Source organism: Pteropus vampyrus, unplaced genomic scaffold (genome assembly GCF_000151845.1).
Source record: "Pteropus vampyrus isolate Shadow unplaced genomic scaffold, Pvam_2.0 Scaffold127, whole genome shotgun sequence".
Lineage (NCBI taxonomy): Eukaryota > Metazoa > Chordata > Mammalia > Chiroptera > Pteropodidae > Pteropus > Pteropus vampyrus.
The window spans coordinates 1083509-1108007 of record NW_011888908.1 but is presented as its reverse complement, the minus strand read 5'-3'; the positions used below and the strand labels follow the sequence as shown (position 1 = coordinate 1108007).

Here is a 24499-nt window from a genome sequence, read left to right as displayed (position 1 = left end):
TCACATGCTGCTCTGCAAAATGGAACACTGTTACTGAAATGCTGTAAGATACCCTTTCCAGGCAGCAGAAAGGCCTCCCTAATGTTAGAATACATCTCTTTTCAAGATGGATTAGGAAATCTTGCCCCAAACAGCCCTTCTTAAACTCCTGCGGAGGCCGCACCCTCGGAATCCCTAGGGATGCTGTGGGCCAGGGTGCAGCTCTGCCATCTTCTTTTCTCTGCCTCCCCTCCCCAGCCAGCTTTGTGTGAACATGTTTTCTGTTGGCAAGTGGCCAAAGAATTTGCCATAAATAAATTAGCTGCCTGTCTGCAGGAAGATAACTTAACTGACTTCCTTGGTCTTGCTAATTTGCCTCGGCGTTGGGAATCGCTGAGGATTGGGATGTTGCAAACCTCTGAAGGATTGTGTGCATGGAAGTTTAGAAATCCTACACTCTTGAACCTTCCATGTGCCAGTAAGAGGCACAAGTCATGGAGTGCAGGTTCCTGTGTCCCAAGCCCCTAATTTACCACTAGTGAGTGGCACGTTCACCTGAAATTTCTCATGGATTTAGAGGTAAGAGTGAAAGCAGCAGATTATTCTAATGTCTTCCTATCATTTTTCACTGAAGATGGTGAGAAAATGGAGGAATTCCAGGTGAGTCCAAGTTCACATGGAAACAGCAGAAAGTCATCACCAGGAATTCTTTCGGCGTGTTGTAGCCTTGAGCTCCGAAAGCCCAGAACCACACATTTCGTTTGCGTAGTGGTGCCGCTAACATTGGTCGACTCTGATTAAAACCCAAAGTAGAATTTTTACAACTATAGGTTTATGCTTTCCATGGCTGACTATTGATCTGGACAATCTGGATCCCCAGAAGAGTCAATTTGGGATCTGCACTTCTGAAACCAGTTCACTTTTTGGTGTATACATTTAGCATACATCACTTTCGTTTTCTAAAACAAATCTCATAAACTAAAATGCCCCGAAATAGAACTTTTCAATTTCTTCTGAATGTGTATTTTTATTGACTGAGTAGATTCACTCTCATCTGGATTATCTGTGATGAACTTTAAAGTTGGGTTCTTGTTCAATTTTCTATTATTAAAGACATGGAATGTAGTCAACCAGAAATGTAAAAATCTGAAGATATCGAATGTTAGCAAAGGTGTGTAAAAAAGGGGGCGCATTGCTGTGGCTAGGGAGGGGAACGGAGCACAGCCGGCCGCAGAGCCATTTGGCACTGTCTCGTGTGGCTGGAGATGGGTACACGCTGCGGTCCAGCAATTCCGTTCCTGGTGCCTGTGCACTCTTTTTTAAACTGCTGGCTGACTGATTATGACCCATAAACAGCTCAAGAGATTAATATAGAGGAACACAGCCAGAATTAAAAAAAAATAAAATAGAATGGAATGGAATAGAAAATATCAAAAGGTATCCCTTGTAATTCAAGTATTGTTTTGTAAAAATTTTGCAAAACCAATTTATATCTTATGAGATCATGATCGGAAAAGCTTATAAAATACTATTCTAATGAAACTCTTGTATCTCAGCTCACGTTTATAATAGAAAATTAGTATTTCTAACTTTTTTCACATTCTATGTGTTTACAGCTACTAAGAGTAGCCCCCCGAAATACATGTTCATTACAATTAGAATGAATAAAAATATCGGTGGAACATTATTACAAACATGAATAACTTCAGCTCAGGTATCGACTGGATTCATTTTTAAATAAATATTGAGAGGAAAAAAAGGGAAATCACAGAGGAACACATACAGTAGATTCCATTTATATGTGCTTCAGCAGTATGCAAAATTAAAAACTATATCTATTGTGTATGGATACATACACGTGTAATAAGCACAAAATTCACCTCCAGGAGGGAGAGAAGAGGGATCCAAGAGGGAAAATGGGGATTGTAAAGATATTGGGAACATTTTATTTCTTAAATTAGTGTCAGGAATATGGCTATTTTGCTATTCTCTAAAGTGTGCATATATTATTTATACTCTTATAGGAATGATACATGTCATAATAAAAAATATGGGTTGTAACATGTGTTTCCAGAATTCATCATCACGTTTTGTGACTCATGTTGCTCATCTCAACGATGTCACAAATTAATTCCTTAATATAAGTTAAAATACAGTTCTCTTTGATCTATTAACTATATTTCAGATGTTGCTTTAACCCCTCTTGTATAATTTATGACCTGATAGAGATTTCATTGCTTCTAGAGCTAAGTGAAATACAATATTCAATGAGGTCATAACGTTCCACGCGGGAATCCATTCTCTGGCTTCAGTAGTTATAATAAACATGCTAAACTACGTCTGTAACACGTGAAGAAGTTCTTTACAAGTTTACTTTATGCTCCTTTCTTTGATACTGCTCCTTACCACCCGTCAGCCCAGCACGGGTGGGTAGGTCCCCTGGGAGTGATGCAACTCCTGTGGGCATGCTCAAATGTATATTTTCACAATTTCTATCTCCATCTTGTTTTACAACTGGATAAAAAAACAAAAAACAAAAAACAAAAACCGAAAAAACAAAAAAACAAACTGACAGTATTTTTAAGGAAAATTTTAAGGGAAATAAAAGCAATAATCAACAGAACAAAACAAACCATGGGCATCGCCTGGTATTAACACGTCAGATCTCACCCTCCTCCCCAGCCCCTGGCTGTTTATTTCCATCACAATCACTTTCGCTCTCCCTTGGGGCAGACAGGAGCACACTTTCACGGGTCTAAGGTAATCAGACTGCTTTAGAGTACAGGATCTATCGTCTACCTATTTAGAATGGGTAAATATACAGGTAGTGAAAATGCAGAAAAAGATACTCCATGGATAATATTGTAGTTTATTTGGATAAGCATAAAACCAAAATTCAGCAAGTGGCTGTTCAATTTAGATTACAATCTGTCCAGATGCTTTTTAATTTTAAAACCTATCTCAAATTCTATAACCTCCACGAAGCTTTTCCTGATCTCCTCTCTCCATTGCCACCCAGATAAATATACCTGTTCTCCTTCTGAGCCTATATAACTTTTCTTATATACTTAGCACTATTCCACATTATTAGTAGTTCTATATGTTCATATATGTTAAATATTCTACTACATATAATTACTGACTAAAATCATTTAAATTTTAAAAAGCAAACATTATAAGCCAGGATTCTAGGTTGTAGGCAACAGGTATCTGGCTATCAGAAGCAAAAGTTAACTTAGAAAAAGCATATTGAAAATCTCCTAGAAGAGTATCTGGAGAACCAAGCTTGGCAATAGGAAAGAACCATGGGTATTGAAGAGGGGGAGCCACAACAGGAAGAGTGGTCAGCACCCCATCCCACAATATAGACCCCTGCCTTCCCTTCCATGCATGCTACCTGGCTAGGTACAGGAGGCAGGAAAATAAATATCCATGAAGAAAATGTGGGCATTTATCTGAAAATGCCCTCACAGTAGAAGTCTGTACACCGTGAGAGAGAGGTAATTCTCAGAATAAAGGAGAAGAAAGGACGAAGGGAGGGAAGAGAGGAAAGAAAGAAAAGAGGGAGGAAGAGAGAGATCAGAATGGTCAAAATGAAAAATAATGACAATACCAAATGCTGGCTGGGATTCAGAGAAATTGGTCTTCTCATACATTACTGGTGAGAATGTAAGATCGTACAGCCACCCTAGAAAACAATTTGGCAAATTCTTGTAAAACTAAACATACAGTTACCATATGACTAAGCGTTGATACTTTGGGGTATTTATCCCAAAGAAACTGACATATCTGGTCACCTAAATATCTGAACACAAATGTTCATAGTGGCTTTATTCATAATAGCCCCAAACTAGAATCAGCGCAGACGCACTTCATCAGGTGAACGGTTTCACAAACTGTAATGGAGACGTGCTGTGGAATACTTCTGAGCAATAAAAAGGAATGAAATACTAAAATGTGCCAGACTTGGATGAATCTTCAGGGAGTTACACTGAGTTAAAATAGCCAATCTCAAAAGATTATGTACTGTACTATTCCATTTATGTAAGACTTTGAAATATCAAGATTGTAGAAATTGGAGGACAGGCAAGTGGTTGCCAGAGGTTAGGGACATAGTGGGCAAAGGCAGGGGGGGGGGGGGGGGGGGAAGAAGAGCACAGATGTGGTCACATAAGGGCATAGGAGGGGTCCCTATGGTGTGGAGCCATTCAGTATTAGGACTGTGGTGGCAAATACAGGCATCTACATGGATGCTACATTTTTACATAATCTTAACATGCACACGCATGCGCGCGCACACACACACACACACACACACAAATGAGTCCAAGAGAAACTGGGAAAATCTGAATAAAATCAGTGGATTGCATCAACGTCAATATCCTGGTTTTGATATTATACTATAGTTTTACAAAATATTACCACTGAAGAAAAATGGGCAACATATACAAGGGATCTCTCTATTATTTCTTATAACTGCATGTAAATCTAAAATTATCTTAATAGAAATCCAACTACACACATACACACACACACACACCATTATTGAACACCAGCTAGGTGGCAAAAATTCTCCCTGCTGACAGTTCAGGATAATGACGGGATAGTGGAAGAGACAGATGAATCACTAATTTCCAGAGAGTATGGCAAATACTATAGTCACAGGTTTGCGCAACAGGCGGCGGGAGCCTGAAGGCCTGCAACGAGCAGGGAGGATTCACAGGGGATTCGACTTCTTTGCCAGACCACAAAACAGGAGCTGAAGCTCACCAGATGGATGGGAAAGGAGAAAGGGGCACTGCAGGCTGAAGAAATAGCGTGGGGAAAAGCAGGACGCATGGAAGGAGATGGAATGTTTCGGGAATGGCTTTGTGTGGCTGAAGCTTCGAGCGAGCACTAGGAGATAAGTCCGGGACCCAGCTAGGGACAGTATTGTATTCTGCCCTATGAAGTTATTATTGGGTCCCGTGGGCAATCTAGAGCAACCAGTAGAGTGAACTGGTTGTGTCACACTAGCTAGTTATGCGACCTAAGGGAATCGCACCTATAAGTCCCGGTTGCCTCATCTGTAGAATAGAAATAAAACTGTTGCGAAGATTAGCTGGACACAATTAATTGTTATTAAGTATTAATTAGTAAAATGAACATACATCTAAAAAGTTTAACACTGTATCCAATAAATATGAACTCTGAGTAGGAAGAGTGGAGACGGGGAGACAAGGAGCGGTAATAGCAGATCGCTGGGACATGAGGGAGTCTGAAGGACCACAGGTGAGGTGATGACAGTGAGGCAGAGAAAGGCTGCGGAACAGACAGGTGGGGACACCCCGAGAACAAGCCGGAGCAAGGGAATGAGCCTGTAGACGGCAGCATGAGGTGTCACGAAGGAGACCTGGAAGGTACTAAGCGCCTACCGCGTACTTTACAGTATTGGCTCATTTAATCTCCATGGCAGCTCTACTAAGACAGGTATTATTATCTCCATTCTATAGAAGAGGAAGCTGAGACTCGAAGACGTAAACTTGCCTAAAACTATGCAGGCAGTAAGTGAGAGAAACGAGATTCAAAACCGGGTCTGGCTATACAATGTCCACGCTCTCCCCACTGCACCAGGTAAATCATTTCCAAGTCTCAGTAAATGGCCCATGAAAACAGCTCACCGTCAGTAATAAGAAATTCTATACCACAAATAATTCTCTGTGACTAATAGGGTTTTTATGCTTCTAGCCTCCCGCTCTCCACCCGCCGCCCCCCCCAAAAAATAGTTAGGAAAAAAAAAAGGAAAAAAACACATAATTGATTGTGATTATGGCTGGCATTCTAGATGCGAAGAGAGATGACCGTCTAAGCCGAAGCTGGATGTTGGATGGCACCTTACACCATCACCCAGGAATAATTACTCCTCAGCTCTTACCTTTCTCCAGTTAAAATCCCCTCATGATTTAAAAATAATCTCCCAACCTAAATACCAAACTAAAAAGCAAAGATCCAGGAGTCTGAAGGAAGAAATCCATAAGGAGTAAGAGAATAATGGTGGTCAGCTCCCTGCCTTTACCCTTGCTGGGTTCAAATCTTTCATTTCATATGTCAATTAACCATTTAGAGCCCCATTAATAAATCTACTTAATCGCTAGGTAACAGACAGACAGGTAAAATATTTTAGCGATGATTCTCTAAAGCCACTTCCTACTGTATCAGTAACATCTGTGATTTGTGATTTATCTATTTTGCCTCTTCTGGATTGCAGAGATATATGGTCAGAGTATGTTATTCTCCTTGATTCCATATATATGCTATATATACACACATATAGATAAAACGTCTATCCATTTTCGATAATTGTGTTATATCCTGTCTTTACTGAAAACTGTGTTTCTCAACCCTGGTTGTATTAGAATCATCCAGCATCTTTTAAAATAAATACTTATATCTGGACATCCCTTCTCTCCTCCTGCTTCCACCCACAAGGGATTATGATTTAACTGTCTGGGGCGGAGATCATAAAGTTAAACTCTGAAGTCCTGTCTGTGATTCTAACGCGCATGCAGGCTGGAAACCTGTGCGCTAGACTGGGAACTCGAAACAGTGGCCCTGCCGACTCCTTTGTCATTTTAAACTGTGCTTTTCCTTCCTTCTTCATACGCCTTATGTGTGCATTGAAGTTAGACATACTGTGCAAGACAATAGATATTGAGATAAATAATCGCTTCGTTTGGAGGTGAGCGCCCCTTTCCTTCTGTAGGGCCCTGACTGCAGGGGTTCCTGTCGGTCTAGGCAAGCGCTGGGCTGGGTTTCGAGCTGGCCTCCTGCTTGGCTTTGGCTCTCTGCACTTGGCTTAGGGTTTTTCCTTTGTGCAAGGAGCAGAGAACCTGTCTCTCGCAGCCCTCCTAGTGGTATCCCACTCTTGATTTTATTTGACACTTGATAGGGTGACGGAGGTGGGGGAGTGGGGGGAGGAGGTGTTGTCTGATGTTCTTATTAAACCCGATTTAGGCAGACATTGTGGACCCAGGTCTTGGGGCTGTGACGTTCTCGAGTATTCCTGCTCCTTCCTCGGGGTAATGCTGGGCCGACACAAGGTCCAACCCCACCCCCAGGGGCCTCCGTCCACACTCTAGTTCCCGTTCCCCTGCGTGTGAAGGCTTTTGTTCCTCTGAGACGATCCAGAGGACGAGCCTGGCAGTGTTTCGGCAGGGACTTCTGTTCTCTCCCAGGGCCCAGCTGGGTCAAAGGGTAAGGTGTCTTAGGCCTCTGCCCAGTCTTCCCTGTGCCTTCCTAGAGTAAAACCCTATGAGAGGGTGTGACCCCCTGACACATACACACACACACACGCACACACACACACGCACACACGCACACGCACGCACACACGTCTGACGCTCCCAGGGACTTCACACGCCCATCTGGCCTTCAGGAATTCATTCAGAATTGATCTTCTTTGGGGCTTACATGGAGTTGGCACCATCTTTCTTTGCAAGCACTTGTCTCTCCCCATATTTCAGGGTACTTGTTTGCCCTCCGATCTCAGTTCTCTCATGGGTTCAAGGAAAGTCATTAATTTCCAGTGCGTCAGCTTTCTTTCTTGTTATTAAGGTAGCAAATGATAGCTTTTTAGCTCTCTTCATTTCCAAGCTGAAATCAGACATCTTTTTATACCAAGAGGCAATCTGACCCATCCCACATATTTCTCATAAAAACAGTGAGTACGTATAGGGTAAAGAGCCTACAGTTTTTAAAAGAAAAAAAAAAAAAAACCCACCAGTTCCCACTTCCTGCCATGAAATTAATTAACCAGGGGTGTGACTTCAAACAAGAGCAATGGACCGGGAAGAGCCACTACTCCAAAAGGCTCAAAGGATATAACGACATGAAAACGATCTGAAAAGTAGAAAGAAGACAAGGGATAAATGCGAAGTATTAGGTAATATTTTATTCTTTAGTTGAAGGTGGTATGGTTAAAAATCAAGAAGATGGTGTCTTATGTGGGGGACTCAGATAAGCTCAGCAACATTCAATGAGCACCTACAATATACCCAAAGCCGTCCTAGTCTCTGAGGAACGACTAGGATACAATCTGCCCTCAAGGAGCTTTTAGTCCAGCAGAGAAGATTAATATGTGTTTAATTTGACTCAATCATTTAATTATAAATATCTGAAACTAACACCTGTCCACTTCAGTTTTAGAAGAAAACTGATTAACGCAATATACACACATGAAAATAATTTTTTACAATTAAATTATTCCACACTAGGACACTATTTTAAATTAGAAGAAAACGGCAACCGATTTTCTCTCAAAATATTAACCTAATTACAACTTTGTTTAATAGATAAAGTTCCTTTTACAACTAAAGGATATTTTACTTTTAAACAATTCTACCTCAGATATTGCAGGAGCTGGCTTTAAAGAGCTAAAACTTGTCATCACCAGGAAAACTACATTAATAATACTTTATTTTTAAACAGACACAACATTCTTATATACGACTTAAGTAGCTCCTTCCATGATTTACTCTTTTTTCCAATAGGTCATTTATAATTGAAGGGTTCTCAAGCTGGACAGTTAGTCGCAGAAACATGTGCTCGCAGTTGAGACAGAAATGGCAAATGGCTACATTCTTAAGATCATGTAATTGAGTGAAATAGGGAATTCAATACCTCAGCAGATGACAAGTTCAAGGATGATCCTGTTTTAGCAAAAGCTAAGTTGGAACACATGAAACCATCTGATTTTGAGTTTTCATGTGAATCATTTTGGAGCATGAGGATTAATGAATGTATGAGAATGTGTCCTTGGATTAGAATGCATTCCTACAGGATGAGAATAAGAAATATGAGAAATATTAAAAACAAAACAAATACAGTAATATTAATTTCTTACTATGTGACTAAAAGACTTGAAGCAAAGGATTTGTGTGATTTCATTGGTGGGTTACTTTCTCACAATGCACCTGCACGCAAAAGACAACTGTAAGCAGTGTGATCCTGTTTGGAGTTAGAAATATTCACAAGCTACCGCCAAACTTGGCTCAGTGTTCTTTGTTCACGGCTAGGTTTGTCTTCTGGAACTAATAAGATTAAAAATTCAAATCTGCTTATGTTTTGGGCTAAAGAGTAGAATTATCTAAAAACAGGTATATGTATCTAGATATATAAAATTACAATTTGAGAGCATTTTGGGTAGTTAAAAATATTTAAATCAATTGTGTAATTTAAAACTCAATTGGTATATGAAAAAACTTTATCTTCAGTTTATGTGAATTATTTCATTAAACTTAACAATAGATAATGAACTAATTACTTAATATAAGTAATTCAGACCCTGCTTTTTTTTTTTTTTTTAATAACAAGGGCAAGTCAAAGGTCTGTGAGAATTGTGAACTTCGCCATGATTCGAGGTCAATCTTAACAAGGGTACCAGCTGTTCTATTAGATAATATCTTGGATAGAGTCATTCCTGAATGAAAAATTTCACACTCTGTAATAATAATGCATCACTACATAAATGAAAAAAAAAAAAAAAGATGATATCTGAGATAGTCCGGAAATGAATTCTTTTCCATGACCTAATTTATCTTCTAAGCCAGGAAAGAATTAGCATTTTGCCGAACTCCATGCCTTTGCAACAGTTTAGAAATTAACAGTATGATATTAGTACAATGAGAACATATTCAAAGTGCAAAAGCAGTTTATGCACTGTGATCTTACCTCCCACTTTAAGGAGAAATAAAAATGAACGAACAGCTACTTTTAACTTTCAGACCTATTTGACAATAACTTGGAAAAATTAGGGAGCTCGGACAATGAACAAATTGATACTGGAATTGTTTCTTGTTCCTTCTTCTAAAGGTCATTCTTTCATCTTCCAAACACCTATCAGTTGGTAACGAGAGGAAAGAAAGAATACTCTTGCCCATGACCGAAACACATGTAACTGTTAATAAACTTATTCTGACGGCTGCAGCTCTTGTGGTGCCACGAGGGTTCACGAATATATTTTACTTGTGCAGCCAAAACATGCTTATCAGTTAAAATGGTTAGCTATATAAATGAGAGGCTATTTTTACATTTTCCTTTTATATTGCAGATTTTCCTTTTAGATGACAAAAAGTCATGCAATAGTTTGCTAAATTTCCTTTGCCCAAGTCATCATGATTGCTGGGAACTGAGTAGCAGTGTTGAAGATTTGCTAATAGTAAATCATGTCTTTATTCCAACTGTGGCTTTACGATGACTTGAATTATGCCAGGATTCTGTTCGAGACAACTCGAAATCAAACATGAGCATATTAATTTCTTGCAACCAAGACATCTCATACCACAATGTGATACGCATGGCTGCTACACAGTAATTGGCGAGCAACATTTTTTAAGCAGAGAGCAGTTAGTGTTCTTTTTCGAGGCAGATGTTTTCCAGACTTGCTATTGTCACTCATTAAGAAAGTAAGAAGTCTGTGAGTTATGATACTGTGAGGTACGATACAGTATAAGCCATCGCAGCCATAAAACACTACCAATTTTCTTAGCTAATTCTTTCCTTTGCTTGCTTTAATTGGTTCAGTATGACTCTTTTTCTGTTAGTGAAGAAATACTTATTTTATCTGTGTGACAAAACATACCCAAACAGGGAAAAAAGGTAGGCAGTGGAAATGTTGATAAAGTGGAAAAGGGGTAGGTATTTTAGTTAACATGACTCACGATACATTCAAAAATTGTGTTGCTTTATAGTAATTATGTAGGGAAATTATTTTGTGTACTTTATGAGACTTATTTAGCACATATACTTGAATTTGAGGAACAATGTGTATAATCTGGAGGAATTCAAAGCGCTGTACAAATATTACCCAACAAACATTTCCGTGAGAGAACAGAGGTCTATGCTGTGTCTACAGTTTACCGGCGTGAACACAGTTCGATCGGCTTGAGAGTGACAATCAAGCACTTAATGAGGCAGAACAATGAGGTAGGACAGAACCTGGATTTTCTTTCCCTCCTAGAATTTGAGTTTAATGCCTGAATTATCAGAAAAATAATGTGGTAATAAACCAATAGGTGACCGTAATTTTCAACCTCATAAATACCTTCTTGGGCCTGTATTTACCTAAGCTGATCTCAAAATTTTAAGTTAGGTAGACGAGATACATAATACCTTGTTTAATACAACCCAGTGTGGCCCTGTTGACATTACTGTCAATTTTTAAAATAATTATAATATCATCTTTCTTTCTTCCAGATATTTCAGTCAAATATCTTCATTAAAAAATAGAGATTTTCAATAGCTGCTACTAATAAACACACATATCTTTTTTTCTTTGAATTTATTGAATCTATAGGGGTCATCTGTGGTGAGAGGTTTCTATTTTCCCACAGCAGTGAAGCATGATATCTGTGCAGGGCTCCCAGCTGGCTCGCAGCTCAAAACAGAATTTACAAACCCACATTCCAGATTGCCTCACTCCTGCAACATGAGATGACTGAAGGAACTAAAAATACGAATATCTTAAGAGAATTGGTGCAAACGAAATCATGACTATTTTACAAAACTTAGGATGTGAACCCTTTCGAAGGCACTGTTTTCCTCAAACAACTGAAAAATGATGGCAAAGCCCATATACTACTCATGACACTCCAGCAGTTGTATGCAAAACACTGAACAAAATATTAAGTCTTTTGGTACAGAAGATTCATAGTTCATTGACCGTACCTCCTGCACATAACTTTCAGCAATAGCAGTTAGGAATTTATACACTGGGTGCAAATCCACGGGCTCAGCTGTGGGTATAATAGTAATGGATCCCAGAGTTTAGTAATTTCAAGCATGAGTATTATGCAGGTCTCTTCTCTTTTCCCATTATGCTAGAACCATAAAATTTATTTCCATCCCAGGCAGCCAGCATGTACAGTCAATTGATTATGATTATAAAGACGTAAAGGGAGACGGAGATTGTAGCTCAAGACTAAGGGACGTCACAAACGTGGAACAACTTTTTTGTACTGACATCCATACCACGGGAATTCTGAGGCTGGCAGGGGATCCCAGATGTCATAAATGACATTTCTATTCAGAAGAATTGCTAATGCCCTTCAATGAGAGCCTGTGGCTGAACCGTATTCAGCCCTCAGTCTAGTTTGTGGCAAGGACAATGGTGAGCTGAGAAACCCCATGTTGAAACAGAACTGGAATCCTGCAGAAAGATACTGAATTTATTACCTTTTGACAGCACTGTTCTTCTACAAAATAAATTATTCTGGCCCCAAGCTGATTGATATTATCTGCAACAATCTACAATAATATTAACTCTAGAACCAAGAAGAGGCAGCTACATCTCATGAATTAGCTTTGACCATCTCGAATACCTCCAAAGAACAAGAGTTAAGAGATGGAGATAAAATCTCAACATAATAATCCACCACAATCGAGAGAGACTCCACTCTTGGCATAAATAGAACTGATATCATCAACAGATAAATCTCTCCAAAGAAATCAAACTACAACTTACTGAGTGATTACTATGCACCAGGCATTGCCCTAAGGCATTTCACACGTTATTTCACTTAATTTTCAAGTCTATGAGAGAGGTTTTCTTATCTTCTATTCTATGAATGAAGGCTAAGTGGACACAGCTAGGGGGTGAGGAAGTCCTTCTTAGACAGGTTTATCTAGGCCCAAAGCTCAAGTTCTTCCCACTGCTAACCCATCCCATGGTAGATTAAAAATGGCCACAAATACCTTGCTACTCTTCCCATTGAAAGATGAAGTCTAACTGTTTAATTCTTTTCCCCCTTGAATCTGGGTTGGCCTTAGTAACTTGCTTGACCATTAGAATGAGGTAAAAGTAACATCCTTGGATTTCTAAGTCTAGGTTATAAGAAGTCTTGCAGCTTACATCCAGGACCTCCTGGAATACCCACTCGTGAAGTCCTGAGCCAGCATAAAAGAACATGTAAAGAAGCCCCAAGAATAGTGGGAAGGCCCTCAGCTGAACCAGCCTTGCAGCCATCCCCACCGAGATGCCTGGCAAAGCCATCTTGGACTGTCCGGACCAGGACAGCCATCAGCTGAACATCTCCAAGTGACCACAGTGGATGCCATCTGGAGAAGAAAAATCATCCAGCTGATCCCATACTCTGAACCTAAAGACAGTCTTGGACAAAAACACAGGCTAATATTATAGAAAAATAGAACATTCTCCTGACCTTTGATACACAGAATATGATCTTTTGTTTCATTACACAGATTAGGACATGCTTGGGCGAGTAAAGAAGAGAAGCGGGGTTGAGGAAAAAAGAGAAAATGTCACTCACATGAAACATGTTTGAGAGACACCAAAGAGGAAGTGCGTTCGTCAGGATTTTTTTGACTTCAGGTTATAGAAAACTTACGAAATTGTTTTAAACAAAAACAAAGAAAAATACGTATTGGCTCATATATTTGAAAATTGTAGGATGCTGACTGTGAACACGGCTGATTAAAATGCTCAAAAATATGTTTCTTTCCATCTTTCGGCTTCGTTTTGCTCTGGGCTGGTTTCATTCTCAAGCCAACGCCCTCCTCACGATGGCAAGCAGATCAAGGTTTAAATCGCACCATCTCAGCTGCAAACCCTCTGCCAAGGGGAATTTTCCTTTCCAAGACGTCCCTTTCGTCTGGATTGGGTCACACGCCCCTCCTTCCCTGAACCAGTTTCTGGAGTCAGGAAATAAAAGGTTCTGGCTGTCCAGGTCTGAGTCAGCAGACCACCCAATCACCCCACATTGACCATGTGGGCTGGAAGTGCCAGTGCCCGCATGGAACCCTGGGTACTGTTTCCACCATCGGGAATGGACAGTAAGTACTGCAGAGAGGAAAACGCACCTTCGAAGGGCAGGGGGACAAAAATACCTATTTCTTTACGCAACTAAACTCATGCTAATAACGTGATTTTATCTGGCTTATCTAAATCATAGCTATATTTCTACATTTGAAGACAATGGCTTTTACCAAAACCTTGACCTTCATCTCTCCCGCATCCACTTTGCCCCCTGCTGTGTGAGCTCGATCCCTGCTCCCCAGAGGACCCTGTGGCCTTAATGCTGCTCTCTGATGGCCCAGGCCCCTGCCGAAGTCCCACCCTCCTGGGGGTGTCCTGTTTTCTTGACCTAATCTTTCTGAGAGCTAGACGACCGACATCAACTAGTTGAGCCAGGCACCACCAACCTGCTGTTGTCCCCACTTTCCTGGAAAATGAGGGGACTGTTTAAGTGACCTTCAATGTAGCTTATCTAGCCAATTTCCTCAGACTTTTCACTGAAGCAAACCCTCTAAAACCAAAGCCATCCATCTGTCTACCTCATCGTCATGGCTGGGTGACAGCAGGGGACTCTTGCTCTCCCCCACAAACCCACAGCCGGGGACTTCCCATCTCTTCCTCACTCTGAGGGTGATGAGGTCAACACTCCCAGTCTCCTCCTCCCTTGACGGTCCCTCCCCACAGGAAGGAGAGGCGCTGATCTGTTCAGTAGGAGCCTGACTTCCACTAGCGCCTGTGTCCCTGCTCAAGATCACGAGTCACCGTGGCATGACCTTGAGTCCTCTTTAATGGTCCTGTGCCCGTGCACTGAGATCCCTCTCCTACTCTGGTGCGAGCCATGGCACTTCCTGTCTCTGAGTCCGAACCCACTATGGGAGGGCCTGCTCCACTCAGTGGGGAGGCTCGCCATTCTCTCCGTGCTCCTCCTGCCCTCCGGAAGCTCCCCTTAAACTTGCAATAGGCGGACTCTCGAAGGCTGCAGAGCAGGCTCAGCTCTCTGCAGATACAGAGGTTCTTATTTGGGCTGGGAAGGAGGGCCTCAGGTCTAATCCACTTTCTCCAGTCTAGATTTCCCAGAGCCCTGAATTTCATTTGCCACTTGTCTTCCTAAAAAAGATGATACTTTGAACCCCCTACAGGTAAGATTCAGCTCTTATCTGCCTCTAGCAGCCATTTCCAAACAACTTTCACATGAATTCTTAACACTGTATTTTCAAAATACTGCCAGGCAGGGATTATTAATCTCAATTTAAAGCCAAGAAAATGGAGATTTTCAAAAGTTATTAGTCCATGGTCTAGTTAGTGGTAGACTGGGACTAATTCTAGGTCATCAGACACTGGAGAGAGAATCTCAAAATCAGAGGCACATTCTACAGCTTGAAAATATGACTAGAAGAAAAACTTGTCCAGCAGTTACTACCTACTCCTTTCACTCTTTTGGCAAGAAACTGTTACATACACTTAAGAGTTCCAATCTTTATGTCATATGTAGCATATAGGCAAAAAGAATATCATACAGATATCAAAGCATCATAATGTCAGGTGCATGATTTAATTCCTAAGCTGCTGTGACATTGTAACCACAGAGCCTCACAAAAATAACACACTGCAGATGTTTCATCCGTGTAGATCTGAGTGGACATTATGGAGTTGCATGCCCTGGGGACTATGTACAACTGTGCTGCTTCTGTTGTTTCCAAGGACCTTATTGGATAGGATATTGGATAACGGCAGAGATAATGCAAGCCTTAAAGCCTGTCTGACTGAGGCGGTCTATGCACCTGCATCCAGCCGTCCACCAGAGCAGCCGCCCCGGCAGCTGTCAGTGTTCCCATCCTCTCCCACAGAACTGGGAGCATCAAGCCACATGCAGAATATGCCTGCTTATGTGCAAAGAGGAAGCGAGGCGACAGGCAGTAAGCAGGAAAACCTTGGCAATCTTTCTTCCTCCAATACGAAACCAGGAAATACTGAACTCTACAAAGTAAAGTGATGAAATTTTTTTTTTAAATGATACCTTGCAAACATTTGATGTAGAGGTGAAATTTTTCAAGAGGAGAATTTCCCCCACAATCTCAATATCTCAAGACAGTATCTGAATATGTTTCTGGATGTTGAGCAAAGCCAATGAACAAAGAACTAACTTATGATCATTCTCTCGTGTGCCTTGTCTCATATTAGAAAGTGGCATGAGCTTACAAAGTTATTTTCACTTAACATTCCTTGGTTTTATAGGTAGTTTTTCTATTTCACTGTGTGTGCAGTGAGAGTAGAGAATGTTGACTATATTGTGTGACATCTGGATCACTTTGTTCTGTGTTCATGGAAAACACAAGGTAAAAATAAAGTCACTTCCACAGTCCATGGTGCACAGGTAGGATCTGGAAGGAACAGGAAAGTCCTGGATTCTGGGAGTTTGTGAGGAAACATTTAATCCCATGCAAGCCCAAAGTAGGTGCTCACCAAGTCCTTGATAAAAGAATAAACTTAAATCAACTGGGTTTATCAAAGAATTTATTGATTAAATATATGCTAAAATGATTATTGGTAGTAGCAAGAAACATGTGCTGGTATGTGAAAGTAATAGGGAGATAAGAATTAAAGAAATTAAATATGGTCCACTTATTTTTATTCACCTAGGAACTATTTTACAAAAGTATTAGAGAACATTAACTTATAATCATCAAAGACGCAAACGGTTAAGCCCACCTCTTCCTCTAAGTAGCTTCCCCTCTTGGATGTAGAGGCTGAGCCTTTTAAACACAGCTGTTCCCAGGCTGGACTCTCTCATGGGAATGATTCAGCCCCTGCCATGGAAAGTCTAATCACGGAGAAGCTATTGAGGAAGATGGAGAGGCAAAAATACAAATGCACAGAAGTATGGTTTACACAGGAGGCTGTGGCAGACCAGCAACGTGAAGTAAACTCGCTGAATCCCAGCAACGACTGCTCCTTGGTTCCCCTGCTCTGCTCTGATTCTTGCGCCAGAAGAAGTTGAAAATGTCAGAAAAGATTGAATGAGAATTTCAATGAGAACATATGTGGAACCTGTTAACATTTTCCTTCCCACGTGTGATCAGGTGAATTAGCACTTAATCTATTGTTCTTCTAATTGGATCTCACCATATACATAATGTACATCAATAGTCAGTGGGAAAGGGGAATGTCAGCAAACACGGCAGAGTAAGGATCTCCAAAAATTCTCTTCTGCATAAAAGTAATGTCAAAAAAAGTAGTGTTAACAAAAATTATTTTTAAAAAGCTAAGTCTTGGTAAACAGCGTGTTTTGTGGCATTTTAACTCACCCTGTTCCCGTTCCTCCTCTCTAGCTCTACAGTAACCTTGAAAACTGACAGCTCACAATCACAGTGCAAACCAGCAGACTGGCAGCCACTGGAGGGTACAGAAAGGGGTGGTTCTCCTCTAAAGCTTCATTCCAAGAGATCTGCCATTATTGGACAGTTATTTCTGTCAATTCCCCAAAAGACTCCACTTATAAAGATGTCTTTATTTAACCTGACTTAGAGCCCACCCAGTGCAAAAAGTCTCCCCAGGTATCTTTGTCAAAAACAGTTATAGGCAATTGCTTAATTTTGAAGCTGCCTAGGGTGAAAAATAACAATTGGGGAAAATAACAGGCTAAGCAAAAACTTTAAAGGGAAAAAAACTGAAGCATGAGATTTCCATAGGGGCTTTGACATGCTCTTGGGAACTGAGAAAGCCACAAACACATGTAGGTTTGTGCACATTCCCAGAGTTGTGCACATGCTTAGGAAAGACAGGAAAGGCCCTAAACTCTCACCTCTGGCAGCTGCTAATGCTCTGTGCAAGCAGGAGGTGAAGCCTAAGGCACTGTAAATGGTCTGGCTAAGTGCTGGGAGTTCAAAAAGGATAGAAGAGAGAACGAGGAGGAAAGAATATTTAAAGAAAGAACGGCTGAAACTTTCACACTTTGGAGAAGAGGCTTGAATCTACACCTCCCCCAAATTCAAACTATGGTAGATAAACTCAGATTTCCACACTGACAAAGAAGGAGTCAAGGAAACAGCAAGAAAGCACTGATTCATCACATAAATGGGATTCCCAGTAAGATTAATAGTTAATTTCTTATCAGAAACATTGAAAACCATGAGGCAGTAGGATGACATTCAAATTACTAAAAGAGAATATTCAATATCCAACAAAGCTATACTTTCCAAAAGTGAAAAGCAAAATAATTCAGTCTCAGATTTTTTTAAAAACTGAGAAAATCTGTCACTAGCTAACTGGTCCTACGAGGTATAGTAAAGTAAGTCCTGCAGTCTGAAAACAAAGGACACTGGACAATAATGTAAATTCTTGAATCCAGATGAAGAAAAAAAGAACACTGGTAAAGGTAACTACGTAGGTGAATATAAAAGATGCTATAAATGTTTTCTGTTGTTGGTAACTCTCCTATGCGATTTAGAAAATGGCTGCATACAGCCGTTTTCTGTACTGATTGGCTTTCAATGCATAAAGGTATAGTTTTATGAGAATAACAGAACAAAGAAGGGGAACATTCTCCAGACCAGACCCTATGCTAGGTCATAAGAAAAGTCTCAGTAAATTTAAAAGAATTGATAAAATACAACATATTTCTCCAATAATTGATGGATATTTGGGAACTTACAAATATGTGGAAATTAAACAACATGCTCCTAAAAAGAAAATCAATGAATCAAAGAAGAAATCACACACACAAAAATTAGAATATACTTTGATGAAAGAAAATGAGGACACAACAACTCAAAACTTAAGAAATACAACTAAAGGAGTCCTTCGGGAAAATTTATATCTGTTGTATTAGAGTTCTCTAGAGAAACAAAACCAATAGAACATTCATTCATTCATTCATTCATTCATTCATTTTAGGAATTGGCTCACAGGAATACGGAAGCTGAGAAGCCCCGCAATCTGCCATCTGCAATATAGAGAACCAGTAAAGTCCGTGGTATAATTCAGTTCTAGTACTAAAGACCCTTCAAAATAGAACAGCTGATGTTCAAGGGCAAGAGAAGATGAATATCTCAACTCAAGCAGAAGGAGTGAATTTGTCCTTTATCCATCCTCTTGTTCTATTCGGACCCTCAGATATTAAATGATGCCCATCTAAATTGTTGAAGGTGATGTTTGCTATGTAGTATACTGATTCAAATGTTAATCTCTTCTGGAGACAGACATCCTCATAGACACATGTTTTCCCAGATAGTTTTCCCAGCTATCTAGGCATCCCTTAGCCCAAATTGATATATAAAATTATCCATTACACTTGTAAGTGCCTATATTAAAAAAGAAAAAAAAAACTACTTCAAATCAATAAACCAACATTTTACCCAAAGAACCGGAGGGGAAAGGCAAACTAAATCAAATGCAAGCAGAAAGAAGAAAACAATAATTGTTGTGGAAATAAATAAAATAGAGAATATATAAATAAAGGATAATCAGAATCGAATTGGGCTCTTTGAAAACGTCAACGAAATTAACAAACCTTTAGCTAAACTGACCAAAAAGAGACAGGACTCGAATTACTAAAATCATGAATTAAAGAAGGGACATAACTATTGAATTTACAAAATTAAAAAAGAAATTATAAAGTGATACTATGAACAATTGTATGACAACAAATTAGATAATCTAGATAAAATGAACTAATTCAGATTAAGACCCAAGTACCAAAACTGACTTGAGAAGAGTTTCTGAATAGACTTGTAATTGCATTAGTAATCAAACGACTACTCACAAAGAAAAGTCCATGAATGCACTAGCAAATTATACTAAACATTTAAAGAATAATTAATTCCAATCTTCAAAAACTCTTTCAAAAAATAGAAGATGAGGAAATGCTTCCTAACTCATTCTATGATGCCAGTATTACCCTGATAGCAAAAATAAAGACATGACAAGAAAGCCAATATCTCTTATGAATAGAGATACAAATATCTTCAATAAAATATTAGCAAACCAAATCTATCAACACATTAAAAGGATAATGAATCATGATCAAATGAGATTATTCCAGGAATGCAAAGTTAGTTTAACACCCAAAAGCCAATTAATATAACACACCATATGAATAGAATAAAGGACAAAACCCACATGATCATCTCAACAGCTTCAGAAAAATCTAATACCCCTTCTTGGAAAATCTAATACCCCTTCTTGGTTAAAACATTTAATAACTAGAAATAGAGTTATACTTCCACAATCTGATAAAGGGCATCTATGAAAACCCATAACTGACACTGTACTTTTCCCTTAAGATCAAGAATAAGAGAAAGTTGTACATTCTTGCCCCCTCTATTCAACACTGCACTGGAGTTTTATCTAGGGCAATTAAACAAAAACAAATAATAAAAGGCATCCAAATTGGAAAGGAAGAAGTAGAACTATTTGAACATGATATAATCTTGTATATAGAAAATCCTAATAAATCCACTAAAAATCTATTGGAACTAATAAAGTGGTTCAGAAAGGTTGCAGGGTACAAAATCAATATGCAAAAAAAGAATTTTATTTCTAGACACTAGCAATGAACAATCCAAAAAGAAAATTTAGAAAAATCCATTTACAATTGCATTCAAAAAATTAAATATTTAGGAATAAATTTAACAAGTGAAGTCCAAAAGTTATACCCCAAACACTACAAAGCATTGTTAAAACACAGTAAAGTGCATCTAAATGAATGCACATCCATGTTAATGGATCAGAAGATGTAATATTGTTACAATACTCTCTCAAATTAATCTACATATTCAATGCAATTCCTATCAAAATTCCAGCTGTTTTTTTTTTGAGAAATTGACAAACTGATCATAAAACTCATATGGAAATTCAAGGCACACGGAATAGCGAAAACAATTTTGAAAGATTCCCAATTTCAAAACATACGTGAAATCTACATTAATCAAAACTTAATGGTTTTGGTGTAAGAATAGACATATAGATCAATAGAACAGAATTGAGAGTCCATAGATACAACGTTAGATTTATGGGCAATTCATTTTTGACAAGGGTACCAAGACAATTCAATGGAGGAGGGAATGGTCTTTTCAACAGTGTTGGGACAGTGGATATCCACATGCAAAAAAATCAAGTTGGGTCTCTGTCTCACACCACACACAAAAATTAACTGAAACTCAACCAGAGAGCTAGACATATAAAGCTAAAACTATAAAACTCTCAGGAGAAAACATAGGGATGAATCCTTGTGACCATGCATTAGACAATGATTTCTTAGACATGACACCCAAAGCCTAAGCAAACAAAGTAAAAATAATTAGACTTTGTCAGGATTATAAACTTTTGTGCTTTAAAGGACACTACCAAGTAAAAAGACAACCCATAGAATGGGAGAAAATATTAGCCAATCATATATTTGATTAAGTTCTAATATCCAGAAAAAAAAGACCAGTTACAATTCAACAATATAAAGACAAAAAATCTAATGGAAAAAAATGGACAAAGGATTTGAATAGACATTTCTTCAAAGAAAATATACAAATGGTGAGCAGGCATATGAAAAACTGCTAGTCACTAGTCATTAGAGAAATGCAAATCAAAACCACAATGAGCCATCATTTCACATCCATCAGGATGACTAATCAAAACAAAGGTCAATAAAAAGTGCTGGTAAGGACGTTGAGAAATCTGAGCCTTTCCACATTGCTTCTGGAAATATAAAATGGTACAGCTGCTTTGGTAAACAATCTTATAAGATTCTCGAAAAGTTAAATATATAGTTACCATATGACTCAGTATTCTACTCTTAGACATACACCCAAGAGACTTTAAAACCAACGTTCATACAAAATCTTGTACATCAATATTCACGGCATCATTATTCATAATAGCCCAAAAGTGGAAACAACTCAAAATATCCATCAATTGATGAATGGACAAAATTTGGTATACACATGCAGTGGAATATCATTCAGCCATATAAAAATAAAGTACCAATATATACTAAAACACATATAAACTTTGAAAAATCCTACACTTAGTGAAGGAAACCAGGCACAAAAGCTCTGTGGCTTATTATATGGATGGATTATAAACAGAATTAGGTGATTGCATTTATATAATAATATCCAGAATAGGCAAATATAGAGAGACAGATATGTGGTTTCCAGGAGCTGTGGTGGGGTGGTTCTCAGGAGGCAGGGAGTGACCGCTAATTGTTATCAGGTTTCGGTTTGGATGATAAAAATGTTTGGGAAATACCTAATGGTAAAGGTTGCACAACCTTGTGAATATAGCGAAACCCACTGAAGTACATATTTGTAAAGGGTGAATTTTATAACATAAGAATTATATTCCTATTAAAAGAAAAGATTCAGTGGTTATATTCGCCCAAGCAATATGAAAGAAAAGATTGTAACTAAAATTAATATTTTTCAGACCAAGTACCACAATAATATTAAAAGAAAATATGAAAAGTCAATGTGTTGATATTTTATAGTTACTTGGGGAATTTTACTCCTTGGCTAGACAAATTTTTCCATGACTTCTAAAATGAAAACTAAATTTCAAGAACTATGAGATTCACTGTCCTCTTACAATTTAAATATTCCCAATTTAGGCACAGCGTGCCTAACATTACACATTATCCTGCTTACTAAATTCTCTAGGATTTAACATTCTTCATCCAAGAGTATTTTCTGCAGGGTAGGCCAAAAGGCTGGAGGCAGAGGGAGAGCTGGAGTCCAAATCTGAAGTCATTCTCTTGGCAAAATTTCCTCTTCTTCTGGGGAAGTCAGTCATTTTCCAAAAAGACTGTTGACTGATCGGATGAGGCCCACTCACATTATGGAGGATTATCTGTTATACTCAAAGCCTACTGACTTAAATGTGAAGCTCATCTTAGAAAAAAAAAATACCTTCATAAAAACATCTAGAATACGGTTTGACCAAATATTTGGCTACTGTGCCTTAGCCAAGTTGACATAAAATTAACCATCATAGGTATGACATGGTAACAAGACTCTTATTCGAGACATCTGAGTTCCCACTCAACTATCTCTGTGACTCTAGGCAGGTACCTTTACCTCTCTACACCTTGATCATAAAATTTTGGAAGATACTGAAATTTAGTATGCCGAATGGGAAAACATGGGCCATGGGGAACCAATGGGACCTACTCCACCATCCCCCCATCAAACTATACATCACATGCCAGTGAGCGCCCTATGGCTAATACTGAGAAATCAGAGGCTTATCATTGATTTAAAATATCCAATATTTGCTGTGTTCTGCATGGCTGTGGGATATATTGAAAGAAATCTAATTCCTCCAGGTAACCTAAATTTTGAACAATAGTTCATACATACATATGCATGCATTTATGTGGCTTTAGTCTTAGGATATTTTACTTAAACATGGTACAATTGAAAAATATAATATAGAGATTCTTCTACCTTGTATTCTGCATCAATGGTGCCCTCGAGACTTGCATAACATAGCAGTGTTGCATCTTTGCAAATCCTTCCCTCTCTACTTATCCTGGAAAGAAAAAAAGTATGCCTTCATTTTGCGTCTGTACTGCACACTATAGAAGCTTCATCTAAATCTCTAAGAGTGTCTCCCCTAAACTCCTAAATTGTCTCTCTCCCATCAAAACCTAATGAACCCATTAATGGCTCGTTCTTGCAAGTCCTGTACCAAAGATGTAAACGGGTAATGCTATTATCAAGATTCAGTTATTTCTAACTGAAAACCACTACCTAGCAACCACTATGCTAGATAACCTCGCATTCAGTCAACCTCCTCAGGACCTTTACACTGCTTTGGAATACTTTTCCTCACAGCTAGTCAGACCGTCTTATATTCTCCAAGACTGTTATTCCCACATTTCCCTATGTTAATCCAGATATCTCACGCCCACTCACCCATTCTAAGTCAATAACCTTAACATACACTGCGCTGAGAAAACAGACCATCAGGCGCTAACCTCCCCAACTTCCCATTATAAACCTGTACTGACTCACAGTGGCATCCTGTCCTATTTATCGTCATCTCATGTCAGGCTAAGAGGTGCATCTCCTCTTCAAAGCTAACCCTCCATCTCCTCTCACCTTCTTTGGGACCTTGGCCCTCAGGTATTCCCTTCTGTTTCTCATATTTTAAATATCTTTAATCTCTTCTTCAAATTACGAGCATGCTTAAGCAACTCACACCCTTAAAAACAAACCGAAAGAAAATAGTTTCCTGCTAAACTGTAATTCCAGAGATTTCCACTTGTGGCCAAGATTGAGTACCGGAAATAAGACTGCCCTTTCCACCTGAAACAACCACAAAACAGACAAATTACGTGAGACAATGATTCTCCAAGCATCGGGCATGAGGCAGTGAAGGACACTGGACTCTGAGAGATGGGGAACAAGCAATGCAAGCCCAATAATTGCTACGACTGCCCCAACTATCGCCATGACAGAGGTTTCCAGGCAGAGGAGCAGAAAGGGGGAACCCGGGCTGACTTCCTGAATTGAGAAGATGGGAGCTGAGAGACCAGAAAAAACGAAGCAGCTGGAATTCACAGAGTACCAGAGAGAGAATTCTGGAGATCTGCAGGGGGTCCCATGGAGTATTCAGCTGATCAGCATAAGCATATGATGAAACTACCAGAGGCTGAAGGAAGACCCACCAAAAAGGATTAAAGGGAACAGTGCCAGGTTTTCACATGGGGCCAGGAATAATACCTGCTCCAGCCAGACT

The 24499-nt window shown here is 39.2% G+C and overlaps 1 long non-coding RNA gene across 2 annotated transcripts in view; it reads right to left on the bottom strand.

Moving 5' to 3' along the window:
- LOC111744094 overlaps positions 1-24499 on the bottom strand; it is a 55890-nt gene that overhangs the window by 23881 nt on the left and 7510 nt on the right. The window lies entirely within an intron of this gene.